This window comes from Montipora foliosa, chromosome 9, assembly GCF_036669935.1.
Source record: "Montipora foliosa isolate CH-2021 chromosome 9, ASM3666993v2, whole genome shotgun sequence".
Taxonomy (NCBI): domain Eukaryota; kingdom Metazoa; phylum Cnidaria; class Anthozoa; order Scleractinia; family Acroporidae; genus Montipora; species Montipora foliosa.
In genome coordinates this window covers 19,429,425-19,442,143 of record NC_090877.1, presented here as the reverse complement: position 1 = coordinate 19,442,143, position 12,719 = coordinate 19,429,425, and positions in this window count along the sequence as shown.

Sequence of the window (12,719 nt, the reverse complement as noted above, 5' to 3'; positions counted from 1 at the left end):
AAAAAAAACTAAGCTAAGGAAATGCACGTAAAATAAATGATGGTTTTCATGCATCAGCAAGAGAACAGGTGATTACAACCAATTTTTTTTAGAGAGAAGAAATGTATAAGATTGTGCCGAGCATGATAGCAGAATGGCACTGATGCGCCAGCTTCCATGAGGGTACAAGCGTCTTTGAATTGGACCAGGGTGGAAATTATGATTCACTGTTGCGCAAAAAGAACTTTTTTCCCTCTTTGCAGATTAGCGTGTGTATTTTTCTTGCCGGTAAACAGCCAGAAAAGAGAAGAGACAATTAGCCAGTAGAGAAAAAAAGAGGCGACAGCTTGTTTTAATTGAGCAATTGAAAGTGTAAATCCCTATATAGCTTGGTCGTTCGCGCAACTACCGTAGTTGACTTAAACTGTGGCTAGATTTGTAATCCCTTATGCGTCAGATCTCTTCCAAGGGAAGCAGATAATTATTTATCAGCCACGCGACAAACCGCAATTAAAAAAATTGTTTGCCCAAGTAATAGCGGAGCGCCGCGCGCGCCAAAGGCGCGCGCACACGGAGCACCATAGTTTACAAAATATGGTAACCCATCGATGTGAGACAATTTGGTTTTCTAGCCATGACGTCATACGTACGTCCGACCGTCCGCCCCTCCATGTATGCCGATGTGACCAGTATCACGTAACCATATCACGGGCTCAAGTTTAGAGCTCATCGAGGAGGCAATACTCTAATTGACACTGTAGCTAGTTTACAGCATACATCTTTGATTTTCGACATCAATGTTATGGTCAATTGACACCTGTCAAAACAAGGTATCTGCTGACCAGTATTACGTGACAAGCAAATTGTGTGCGTAAAGAGCAGGCCGTTGCTGCGATTGTAAACTGTTTTGAGTCAGATAGATTTACAGTTTTTTTTGACATCGGTTGCAGATTTGTTTGAAAAGAGTTTCAACTCGCGATCTTCAAAAAAAATAGACATCTGCGTGCGATCGAATGGGTTCCGTTGTCGAGAAGGAAAGCATCCAAACTCTTTCGACTGTCCATCAACCGGATGACATGGACTCAGAAGCTGTAACCGATCACGCTGGTTGGGCCATAAAACGAGCGAGAGACATTATTAATTCTAGTGGAGGAAATTATCTTAGCATTAAAAATTCACCTATGGCTAGTGATGCCTGTCAAATAGATAAGTCAGTTGCCTTAGATCTTATCGTCAAACTTGGAAACGATGAAAATGGCCACTTTAGATTTGTGCCAATTCAAGAAGTGAGCAGCTTTTTCCTCGGACTTCATGATGTTGTGGACAATTTGTTGTCTAAGAACCAGTTTGCTGTGGAGAAAAACAAAGTTGTTACAAATTGTTTGCAGATCTGTGAACAAACCAGGGACTGACAAATGACTGGTTTTCAGTAGTCAGTAGGTATGGGTTTCAAAAGCCAGTTGAAGTCTTTGTGTTAGAGAAGATATGTTTAATGTTTGTGAGGTCAAAGCAGCAAATAGTCAGAGAAAAGTTATTGTTGAAACCAAGGAAAGGAAGTGTGGTATTGAGAGAGGAGCTGAAAGGCAAGATTGGCAAAGCCAGTGGTAGCACAGCTAAACAAACCAACTGAAACAGTTGCAGCAAAAATTGTGCCTTCAGTCATCGTAGAGTTACGTGATAATTTTGAGTCCCCTGGGAATGTAACATGTTGTTTGAGAGAAATTTTACAACAACCCAGTAAAAGAGAGATTCTACTGAGCTTGAGTGGCAAGGAACTCACTAAGTTGTTGTTGGCATTGGGGCAGCCTGGACTTGATGGCAAGACGAAAACCAGACAGGTTGAGATGCTGTTGTCGTCAAGTCATGAATGTATTATCAAGTACCGTACCCTGACAAGGTAGATAGGTAGATTGACCGGCAGATTTAATAAACAGGCAGACAAAGACAGGCAGATAAATAGACAGACACAATGTAGGTGATAACATATCAGTAGAAAACTCAATCTTTTCTTGCTTACTTATAGTGTTTGGTGTCAGTGTTTTCATTGTTCTTTGATATAGTTCTTAAGACTTCTTCCTTCCTTCTTTCATCCTTTTTTTGCTCCTAATTATTTTTTTTTTCCTTCTACATAGCTCAAGACCAAGAAAGCAGCAGAAACTTGAAGTTAAGCTGCAGAGTTGTTGGAAATCATTGCTGTGTAGTTCTAAAAATACAGTACCCATAAAGATTATGCTCCCTTTTTTTGGGTGGGGGTTAAGGTGGGGGGATGGCGGGCTTTAAGGCAAGGCAATGTAAGGTATACAATTATGTTTAATATAAATAAGTGAAATTGTTCTTGCATTTTGATTGGTTTTCGCCTATGATCTATTAGATGACAGAAACATAGCTGACGCCAGGAGCAAGGATGGCATAGTCGGTTATTGCGCGGCCTTGGTGCAAGAGGTCTTGAGTTTCCGGATCTCGCATCCCTGTTTCGACTTCTTTCCTTTCCGTGTAGCTAAGTAGCTTTAAATACCCGTAAAACGGAGCACTGATGGAGAGGGGGGGAGTAAAATGAGCGCACCGTCGACCTCAGGTTTGTCAGTTGAATTACTGTTACGAGTTATCAACGTTAAATATGGTTACTTTACTTTACTTTGCTTTTAATGTAACAAGCATTTTTCCCTCTGTTTTTGATTGGTTCTTTCTCGTTCAAGAATTTGCCAAACTAGCCATTTCCATGGAAAAGGTTATAAGCCATGATATTTTTTTACATTTTGTTTATATTCTGTTGGCAAAGCAAAGGAACTCATTTAGTAAAAGGTGAGTATTTTTACCACTCATGCTGTGTGTTGAAGGGCCCAAAAGGCAAGTCAAAATAGAAGTGGTTGAGCATTGTGGAACTAAAGATGGAGTGCAGTGAGGTCCATACAAAAATGAACAAGGTGCAATATTCCTCAGTATGGCTTGGGTGAGCTTGGTTAGAAAGTAGTTTATCATATGATACTTGATCCATGGTTGTTTCTTGAATTTATGGGCTTTTCAAAAGCAAAAATTATGCAGCTTATAACCGCTTCCGTAGAAACGGTCGGCATAGCAAAATCCCAACCAAGAAAGAACCAATCACAATGCTCGCGTTTACCTCAAAACTACCTTGCCATATTATAAATTGTACTACTGTACATACCAAAACATCTAATAAGAGATTTAAAATTCCACAGCTGCAGTCAATAAATTTATCAGCAAAGACGAAGGGTGTGACAGTTTTGACACATGCCAGGCTTTGTGTAGTATTTTGGGCCTTTCTTGTTCAATTGCCATATTTGGGCATGCCCATATACGGAGAGCCTCGTGTAAAAGTTTGTGTGTGATGGGATATTAAAAAGCTGTGAGTTGTTGTGTTCAAGTCGTGTGTCTCTGTTTTTTCGAGTGTATTAGCTACGAAATATTACATCTGGCGACGAGGACCGGATTTCGAGAACACCATGAGTATAATTGGTCAGCTAAGAGAGTTCGACCGAGCAAAAGAGTCGTTTGAAGCGCATATCGAGCGCCTTGAAAATTTCATGAAAGCGAACGGTGTTAAAAGTGAGAATCAATTGGCGGTCTTGCTAAAGGCAATCTGACCAGAGACTTACGGCCTTATGAGAAACCTTTTGACTCCGCAAAGTCATACAAGGAACTTGTGGAAATTCTGAACAGTCATCTCCATCCAAAACCTCTTGTGATCGCCGAACGTTTTCATTTTCATAATCGTTTTAGGAACGACTCGGAATCAGTGGCGGATTTTGCGGCACAACTGAAGAAGCTCTCGGCTCACTGCGAGTTCGGAACCTTCTTGGATGATGTCCTAAGGGATCGTTTTGTGTGTGGATTGCGAAAAGAGTCGATACAAAGGAAACTTCTGGGCGAGAAAATGTTGGATTTCTCGAAAGCGATGGAGATTGCACAATCGATGGAAACGGACGAAAAGAAGTTTTCGGAACTGAAGGACTTGGGTCTTCAGGAATGTTGAAAACTGAGGAAGTTCACCGGCTGGGGGGATAGGCTCGCAAACCCAAGAAATGTTCAAACGATAAGGGAGAGAAGTCCAAATCTGCTTGTTATCGTTAAGTGAACACTGAACACCTCAGTTCTGAGTGTAAATATAAGAATTACCGGTGTGATGCATGTGGTAAAGTGGGTCATCTGAAAAAGGTTTGTCGTTCCAAGGAGTCTAAGGATGCCAGGTACATCGAGACTGTTAGTAACTGTGATCTGATGCATGATTCTTTGGGATTCTTCACAATCCGTGAACAGGATGCCCAAGCCGCAACTGTAACCATGACAGTGGAAGGCAAGGAATTTGTATTGGAAGTGGACACAGGAGCATCTGTGACAGTCATTCCCAATAAAATGCTCAAGGAGAAATTGGGTCATCTGAAGCTGAGGCCGGCAAGCACCTCGCTGAAAACTTAAACTGGGGCTGGGCTACCTTTAGGTGGAGAAACTGAGGTGCATGTAGAGTATCAGGGCCAGAGTGCTAAGTTACTCCTAATCTTTGCAGAAGTTGATGGCAAGCCAGCTATTCTTGGTCGCAACTGGCTCAGTGTTGTTAAGCTGAACTGGAAGGAGCTTTTTAATGTTTCTTCTCTTGATTTTGTCGGTGAACTGTCTGCTAGGTATAAGGGTGTTTTTGGTACAGGCCTAGGAAAAATCAAGGAGTTCGAAGCCAAGCTAACTGTTCACTCGGAGGCCACCCCGAAGTTTCATAAGGCCAGACCTGTGCCGTACTCCTTAAGACCTGTGGTCGAGGCAGAGCTAGATCGCCTAGAGAAGGAGGGGGTTGTGACCAAGGTGTCACACAGAGCATGGGCTGCCCCAGTTGTGGTCGTTCCTAAGGCAGGTGGCGGTATCCGTCTATGCGGGGACTTCAAGGTTACGGTGAATCAAGTTTTGGATGTTGATAAATACCCTCTACCCAATCCTCAAGACTTGTTAAGTGCTCTGGCAGAAGGAACGCGTTTTACGAAGTTGTAACCTGCGATCAGGCCCATTTTTAGCTTCGCCCATGTGTCCTCTAATGTCGTCGCTCGCTAAAATTGGGCCTGACCAAAAGTCTCTCAAGAATTCCGAACTCGTGATCTGATTGGCTGTTGAAACGCCGGAAGTGAAAATGCCATCGTGATTGCGCGGAGCTCTCGCGAAGTCCTCGAGACTAATCCGCCATAAGTGTACGAAGAAATTTACACGAATGCATGTTTTGAATATCTGTGTATCAAACGGCTTTATTTATTTACTATACATGACTGATGACACGGTTTTTTTGCACACTTCATAATATTTCCAGTTGATTTAACTTAAAACTCACGCTCCAGAAACTAAAATGGCATGTTTCCAGAGAGATCAATTGTACAACAATAAAAGAAACTTTGCGAGTCCATCTTACTGTTCGTACTCCATCAAAAAATTAACAGCCAAACGTATCATGATTTTACTGCGCGCAATCCTAGAAATACACTGCAACTGAAGATATTACTCGAAAAAATCACCAAAGAAACCTTCATGGGAAACACGTTAAAGGAATAATGTATTTCTCTTTACTTTCTTTAACAATCTATTGCCAAACCGTCCAACGACAAAACGCTAGGTTATCTCAATTACAAATTAAGATGTCAAGCTTAAAAGATTGCATATTCAGTGAAGTTCGGAGAGAGAATTACACCGGCCTTTGCCGCAATATAGTCGTCGAAAACATTCCCCATGCTTTAAATGTGTTTTTCTCAAATTAAAGGCAACGGTAACTTTCGAATTCGTTTATAATATTCCTCCCACGGTAATTAACTTTGGTCAAAACAAAATAGCGTGAATCTGCCGTCCACACGTGTATTGGTGTAATGGAAGTAAATTTGATTGGCCGACGAAGGACATGTCAATCAATCAAAAAAGGTCGGCGGAAGGAATTTCGAAGAGGAATTTGGTCAGGCTCTATTTTTCGTTTCGCCAACTCCACATTACGTAGCACGCGAAACTAAAATAGAGCCTGATCGCAGGTTAACGAAGTTGGATCTAAAGCATGCATATCAGCAGCTTCCTCTGAGCGAGGATTCCAAACAGTTTCTCACCATCAACACCAGTAGAGGACTCTACCAGTACAATCGCCTTCCATTGGGTGTGGCAAGTGCTCCTGCCATATTCCAATCAACCATGGACACCATCCTCAAGGGTATCGACGGTGTGGTGTGTTACATCGATGACATATTGATTACAGGACAGAATGACCAAGAGCACCGAAATCGGCTAGAGGCCGTGTTGAGTAGGCTTGAAAGGTATGGAGTGCAACTCAAGTTGTCCAAGTGTAGTTTCCTGCAGGAAAAGGTCCAGTTCTTGGGTCATATGATTGATGCTGAGGGGGTTCACCCATCACCTGAGAAGGTGCAGGCGGTTGTTGAAGGTCCGTCTCCTGCTAATGTTACAGAGCTACGGTCCTTCCTCGGAATGCTCCAGTACTATGGGAAATTTCTACCTAATCTTTCCACAATGCCGCACCCGCTCAACAACCTTCTTCGGGAAGGTGTGTCCTGGTCGAGGCAGCCAGAGTGTCAACAGGCTTTTGAGTCTGCCAAGGAGCTGCTCCAATCTGCGAAGGATCTGGCCCACTATGTGTTAACCTTCCTATTAAATTGGCCTGTGATGCCTCTTCATATGGTATCGGAGCGGTATTATCACATTTGATGCCGGGTGGTGAAGAGCGCCCTGTTGCCTTTGCTTCAAGAACACTTTCAGCTAGTGATAAGAACTATGCTCAGTTAGAGAAGGAGGCATTACCCATCATTTACGGTGTGAAAAAGTTTCATCAGTATCTTTTTGGAAGAAAGTTTACCTTGGAAACTGACCACAAGCCACTTTTGACCATTTTGGGCCCAAAGCCAGCAGTGCCAACCCTGGCTGCCGCACGACTGCAGAGAAGGGCTTTGATTCTTGCATCCTACCATTATGAGGTGGTTTTTTCGCAAAACCTCGGAACATAGCAATGCTGATGGGTTATCTAGGCTCCCTGCGGACAAAACTGGCACACCAGAGGAGAGTGACATTTTCCATTTTACACATGTGAATGATCTTCCAGTCAAAGCTAGGGATATTGCTGATGCAACAAAGAAGGATCCCGTATTGAGCAAGGTCTTACAGTTGGTTAAATGTGGTCGGCCACGACAGGTACAAGAAGAAGCCTTGCACCTCTACTTTAAGCGGCGCCTTGAACTTTCCGTGGAACAGGATTGCGTTCTCTGGGGGTTGCGAGTTGTTATCCCTAAGACATTACACGACAGGATCCTGGAAGACCTTCATGCTGATCACCCAGGTGTTTGCCGTATGAAATCCTTGGCTAGGAGTTACCTGTGGTGGCCCAGTCTCGACAAGGCAATTGAGTCTGTCGTGCAAAATTGTACAGCGTGTCAGTCGACTCGGAAACAACCTGCTACTGCACCTCTGGTTCCATGGTGGCCGGTTCGAGTTTGGCAACGTGTGCACATGGATTATGCAGAGAAGGACGGTGTGTACTTCTTCGTGGTGGTAGACGCCCACTCGAAGTGGCCCGAGGTGTTCTCTACATCCTCTACCACCACCTATAAGACTATCGAAGTGCTCAGTCATATTTTCGCGGCATATGGTCTTCCAGAGGAGATCGTATCGGATAATGGCCCGCAGTTTGTTTCTAAAGAGATGCATCACTTCATGAAGAAGCATGGGATTCAGCATACTCGCGTTCCTCGCTATCACCCAGCGTCGAATGGGGAGGCAGAGAGATACGTTCAGATACTAAAGCAAGCATTGCAGGCAGGCAAGATTGAGCCAGGGAAATCACTTCAGCTGCGGTTGTCTAGTTTTCTATTCTCGTACAGGAATACTCCCCACACTGTCACTGGTCAGACCCCAGCCGAGTTGTTCCTGAAGAGGACACCACGCACTCGACTGTCCCTTCTTCACCTAAATCTGGCTCAGCATGTTGAGGAGCACCAAACCAAAGTTAAGCAACAGCATGATCCTGGCCGCTCCAAAACTCGTGGCTTCCTTCCAGGCGATCTGGTACTTGTGCACAACTTCAGAGGGAAGGATAAGTGGCAACGTGGTACCGTGATTTTGCGGATAGGTCCCTTGGCCTACCAAGTACGAGTGGGGGAACGCATGTGCCATGTGCACATAGATTATCTGCTACCTGCAGGTGATGCCAAGCCCACATCAAACTCTCCCGAGCAGGAAGTGATACCGCTAACTTCGGTTGTACCACCACCTGTCTTACCAGTACCTAGTGGTGTCACCCCTCCCAAGTCGCTCGAACCTACCTCACCAAGACCTTCGGACCCAGGGCCCTCTCCTATTCCTGAGTCCCCCTCGCCTGCAGCTATCACGTTGTCACCAGGCCGACCGGGACGGTACCGAAAGCGTTCACATAATCCAGTAAAACGCTTGGATTTGTTATGGTTGAAACTTTGTTGAACTGCTCTTTAAAGTTTTGAAATTTGTTAGGGAAAACAATTCTAGGAAGGGGGAGATGTAGTATTCTGACCCACCCAGGCGGTACCCAAAGCGTTCACATAAGCCAGTAAAACGCTTGGATTTGTTATGATTGAAACTTTGTTGAACTGCTCTTTAAAGTTTTGAAATTTGTTAGGGAAAACAATTCTAGGAAGGGGGAGATGTACTATTTTGGGCCTTTCTTGTTCAGTTGCCATATTTGGGCATGCCCGTATACGGAGAGCCTCTTGTAAAAGTTTGTGTGTGTTGGGATATTAAAAAGCTGTGAGTTGTTGTGTTCAAGTCGTGTGTCTCTGTTTTTTCGAGTGTATTATCTACGAAATATTACACTTTGTACTGTGCAAATAAATTACTATACATTGTTTCTGTATATTTTTTACTTGTTTCAAAGGTTATCAGTGGCAGACCTAAGTAAGAGACCGGCACAGCGGGAGGAAAAGCCCCTCCACCCTTACTTCAAGGTCTAGATCTTCCCTTGATTACCACAATATTTGCTGTAGTTGAATGATAATTGAGCTAATTAATTGGCTTGCTGTGAGTACAATAGTTGTGCAAAGTTACTATTGTCATTATTGAGAGCTTACTGAACATAGGCTGACCAGAGTGCACCTCAGGCTAAATTACATACCATCGTAGCTTACTAGTTAGTATGAAGAGGTGTACAGTTAGTGTCAAGCGAATTTGGTAAGCCTATTTATGGTTAGCTCTCACAAGCAGAAATGGTAACATGCTATTTTCAAAACAAAGTAGAAAATAGAGCTAAATATTGTTACCTATTACCATTAATTATCTGAAAATAAAAGTCCTGCCTTCGACACTGTGTACACATCGCAAATCTAATTTGCATAATCTAAAGTAAAAAATTTAAACTGGAAATATGAGACAAGATATTACAAAGTCATAAATGCTATCGCCCTCATTTTTTGAATGACCTAAAGTTACCAAGAGTGATAAATGTATTTTTTTGGATCATAGACTCTAGAACTCAATAAGACTGGAATTCATGGCATTTGCAATAACTTAACTTGCATAGTTTTGCTGTGATCCATTTTAAGTCTAATCGATATATTACCTCGAGATCAAACATCGTTTGCCATGTTATGAAGTGTTCTGACACATCTGTCCTTCTGTGGAATGCTTGTTTAAAGCTCTTGTTTCCAGGCTTTGAAATAATTAAGTACTTAGTTTAAGTTGGCAACAAGTTGATCTGTTATTGACTGCAGTGGACTGTTATCGTTGAAGACATTCCAAAGGATTTCACACATTTTTATAAATTCTTGTGTCTTTTCTGTGATGTTGTTTTCATGCAAAGCCATGTCTTTGCATACTTTCTCGGACAGAGTATTAACAGCAAGCTTTACTCGCATCTTACTTAAATTATCAAGATGAACATGAGCACTTCTCAAATCAGTTGCATAGACCCTTCTTTTTTTGTCTCTTTCATACACAGAATAAATGTGGTCCCATAGTATATACTTGCCATTTTTATTTCAATAAGCGTGTAAACCATGAATTTTGGCACTTGAATCCACTGCTGTATATATTGTTTCTTAGTTTTTTCAGAAGGTGTGGAGGATCAGAGATAAAAAATTATGTACAAAAATTTGATTTTATCAACGGACTTGATAACGTAAATTGGCCACCGTACAGAGATTCTAAAAGCTGACGTTTCGAGCGTTAGCCGTTCGTAAGAGCGAATCGAGGAATTATGGGTTAAGTGTAGCTTTTATAGCAGAATAGGAGGTACGCTATTTACGAACGCTTTTCATTTAACTTATATATTCCTATTTTTCGCGTTGCCATGTTACCACCAATAGCGTAGCTATCTGTACGGTGGCCAATTTACATTATCTACTCCGTTGATAAAACCAAATTTTTGTATACTACTTCCCCACCGACGCAGCACCACAGTTTCTTAAGAAACTACCCCCTCATAAAAAATAATGGTTTCCTGAAAAAAGGATTGTAGTACTTAGTTTTTGAAGCATTATTTCCATTCATGTTCGTGAATGCTCTGTTTTCAGGAGCTCCATCACAACATGCGAGCATAATGATAAAATTAAATCCATGTAAAATGCTTACTCCTTACCAAAAATGCATGTTAATTTTCTGAGCAGTTACCCCTCTGGTCAAGAAAAATGCAAAGGGAAAGTCAAACTTTGCGAAGAGGCTCTTGAAGTAAAACTGCAGGACATGTGTTGCCAGTTTATTTTCAGGTTGAGAGTCACTCTCTTTGAGTTGGCCAATAGAAGATATTTCAATTTCATCATCATCTAAATCGGTAAAGCCAATTAATTCAAAAGTTGAAGGATTGAAACAAGTCGCTCTTTAATTTTCACTTCATCAAAAAATAGTCCTCCCAGCTGACCCCTTGTCCAATTTTTGCTTTTTCAAATTTCAGTTTAATTTCGCCCAATGTTGAAGTCTGCCACCCGGAGAGGGGTGATGATAGGTTCTTGTAGTCGGAAAGCAACCGGCCACTGAGAAGGTTTAAAAAGCCAGATTCTCTTAAGTCGTCATATGCTGCGTGTGATTTTGAAAACATCAAAAAGCACCACTTGATAACCAGAGGATGCCACCTCATTTGGCGTTTTGGGACAGTCAAAGCTTTGGCTTGGTCATTTAATAAGACAGGGAAGAATTGGTCTCTGGAGGAACCAGTAAGTTCCCTCAAGTGTTCCTCTAGAATTTTTTTCTTGCTAAATGTGTTATCACATGTGCCCCAAAGACAGCAGTATTTCCTTTCTATTGGTGCAATTGAATCATCTGTTACTTTGATATGCCCCTTCACACGTTGGTATAACTCATCGGCCTCCATCGATTCTGTTGATCTGAACAGCCTTTCCACTTACATGATTTGGGATTTTCCTTTTGTTTTCTTAAACCATCATTTAGTTTGTTAAACATGACTCTGAAATCACTGTCAGTGTCTCTCCCTACCTCTACCATTTGTTCTCTGCATTTTTCAAGTTTTTTTTACTTTTTTCTGAAGTTTCCTCATTTCAGTTGTTTTCTCGCTGAGCAGGTTCATCAATTCCTCTTTATCAAGATAGTCAAAGCGAGTGAATTTAGAGTTCTCAGCTTTGTTGTTTTCTCCTACCTAACTCTGGGAATTTATTCTCGACTTTATAATTCGTAAATAATGTTGACTATGTCGACAAGCTGCACATATCACATTGACAGGTATTAACGCTTCATCGTAAGGGGTGAAGATAAGACAGCTCGTTGACCGAATGCATATTTTTCGCTCTTTACCCTCGTGACGAATTTTCCAAAATCCTTTGTTATTAATTGTGACTTCGATTTGAGGATATCCGATGGATTTTCCCCAATAGTAAAACAAATGAGCCGTGTTGTTCTCGAAATTTCTTCCAGTTGGGAAATTCGTCTATGTTTAAAGCATCGATACTGAATTTTGTCGCAAAGAAAGCTTTCTCTTCCTCGGCGTTTTCGCCCGTATTTTCCTTTGAACATTCTCGAGTTAACTGGTTACGTAAGTCATTCAGAGTATTTCCTGACTCCATGTTGTTGTCACGCCCTGAAATCAGCGCTTAAAGTGCTAATGAGTGATTTTTCACAATCCTCTCGATTTTTTCTCGATAATACTTCCACCTCAAGACACCATTTACCTTTCCTAAGCCTCTTCTTAAGTTATTATTCGCGCGATAAAGATAATTTGCAATTCCAACACAACCGAAGTCGACGTGCAAGACAGTCTCGATAGCGGAAGAAATGCACAGATATTTTTCGTGGTACCTTGCTCTGAAGCTGTTGAGTGGAAAAGCTTCGACTAATAAGGAGTACAGAAGTAATTCGCTCTCACTTATGTCAACACCTGTGCTAAAATCCAGACATTTGGTGTGATGAACAATGAACATTGAATCGAAGAGAACTTGATTACGTAATTAAGCTTTTGTTCTGACTTGGATAAGATACGTTTCTGTTCTGTTTCATTTATCGAGTTTTACGCCCCTGTCTTCATGTACTATTGTTCACAGTTTGAATCAATTATATAACTAGCCATTCCCGTTTTTTTTAACCGGTTTTACAACTGTACACGTGAATTGTACCCTTATCAGAGAACGCCCCTTACGTTTTTGTGGAGTTGGAGTTAGGAGATCTTCGGAGCAACACTGGAGTTTTCAGAGCAGTTTTATCTTTTTCGGAGTTACGAAACGTTGGAGCTTCTTTAGCCCTTTAAACAGGATCAGACGTAAGTTTCAGCCTATTATATGTAGCTTTCGTTT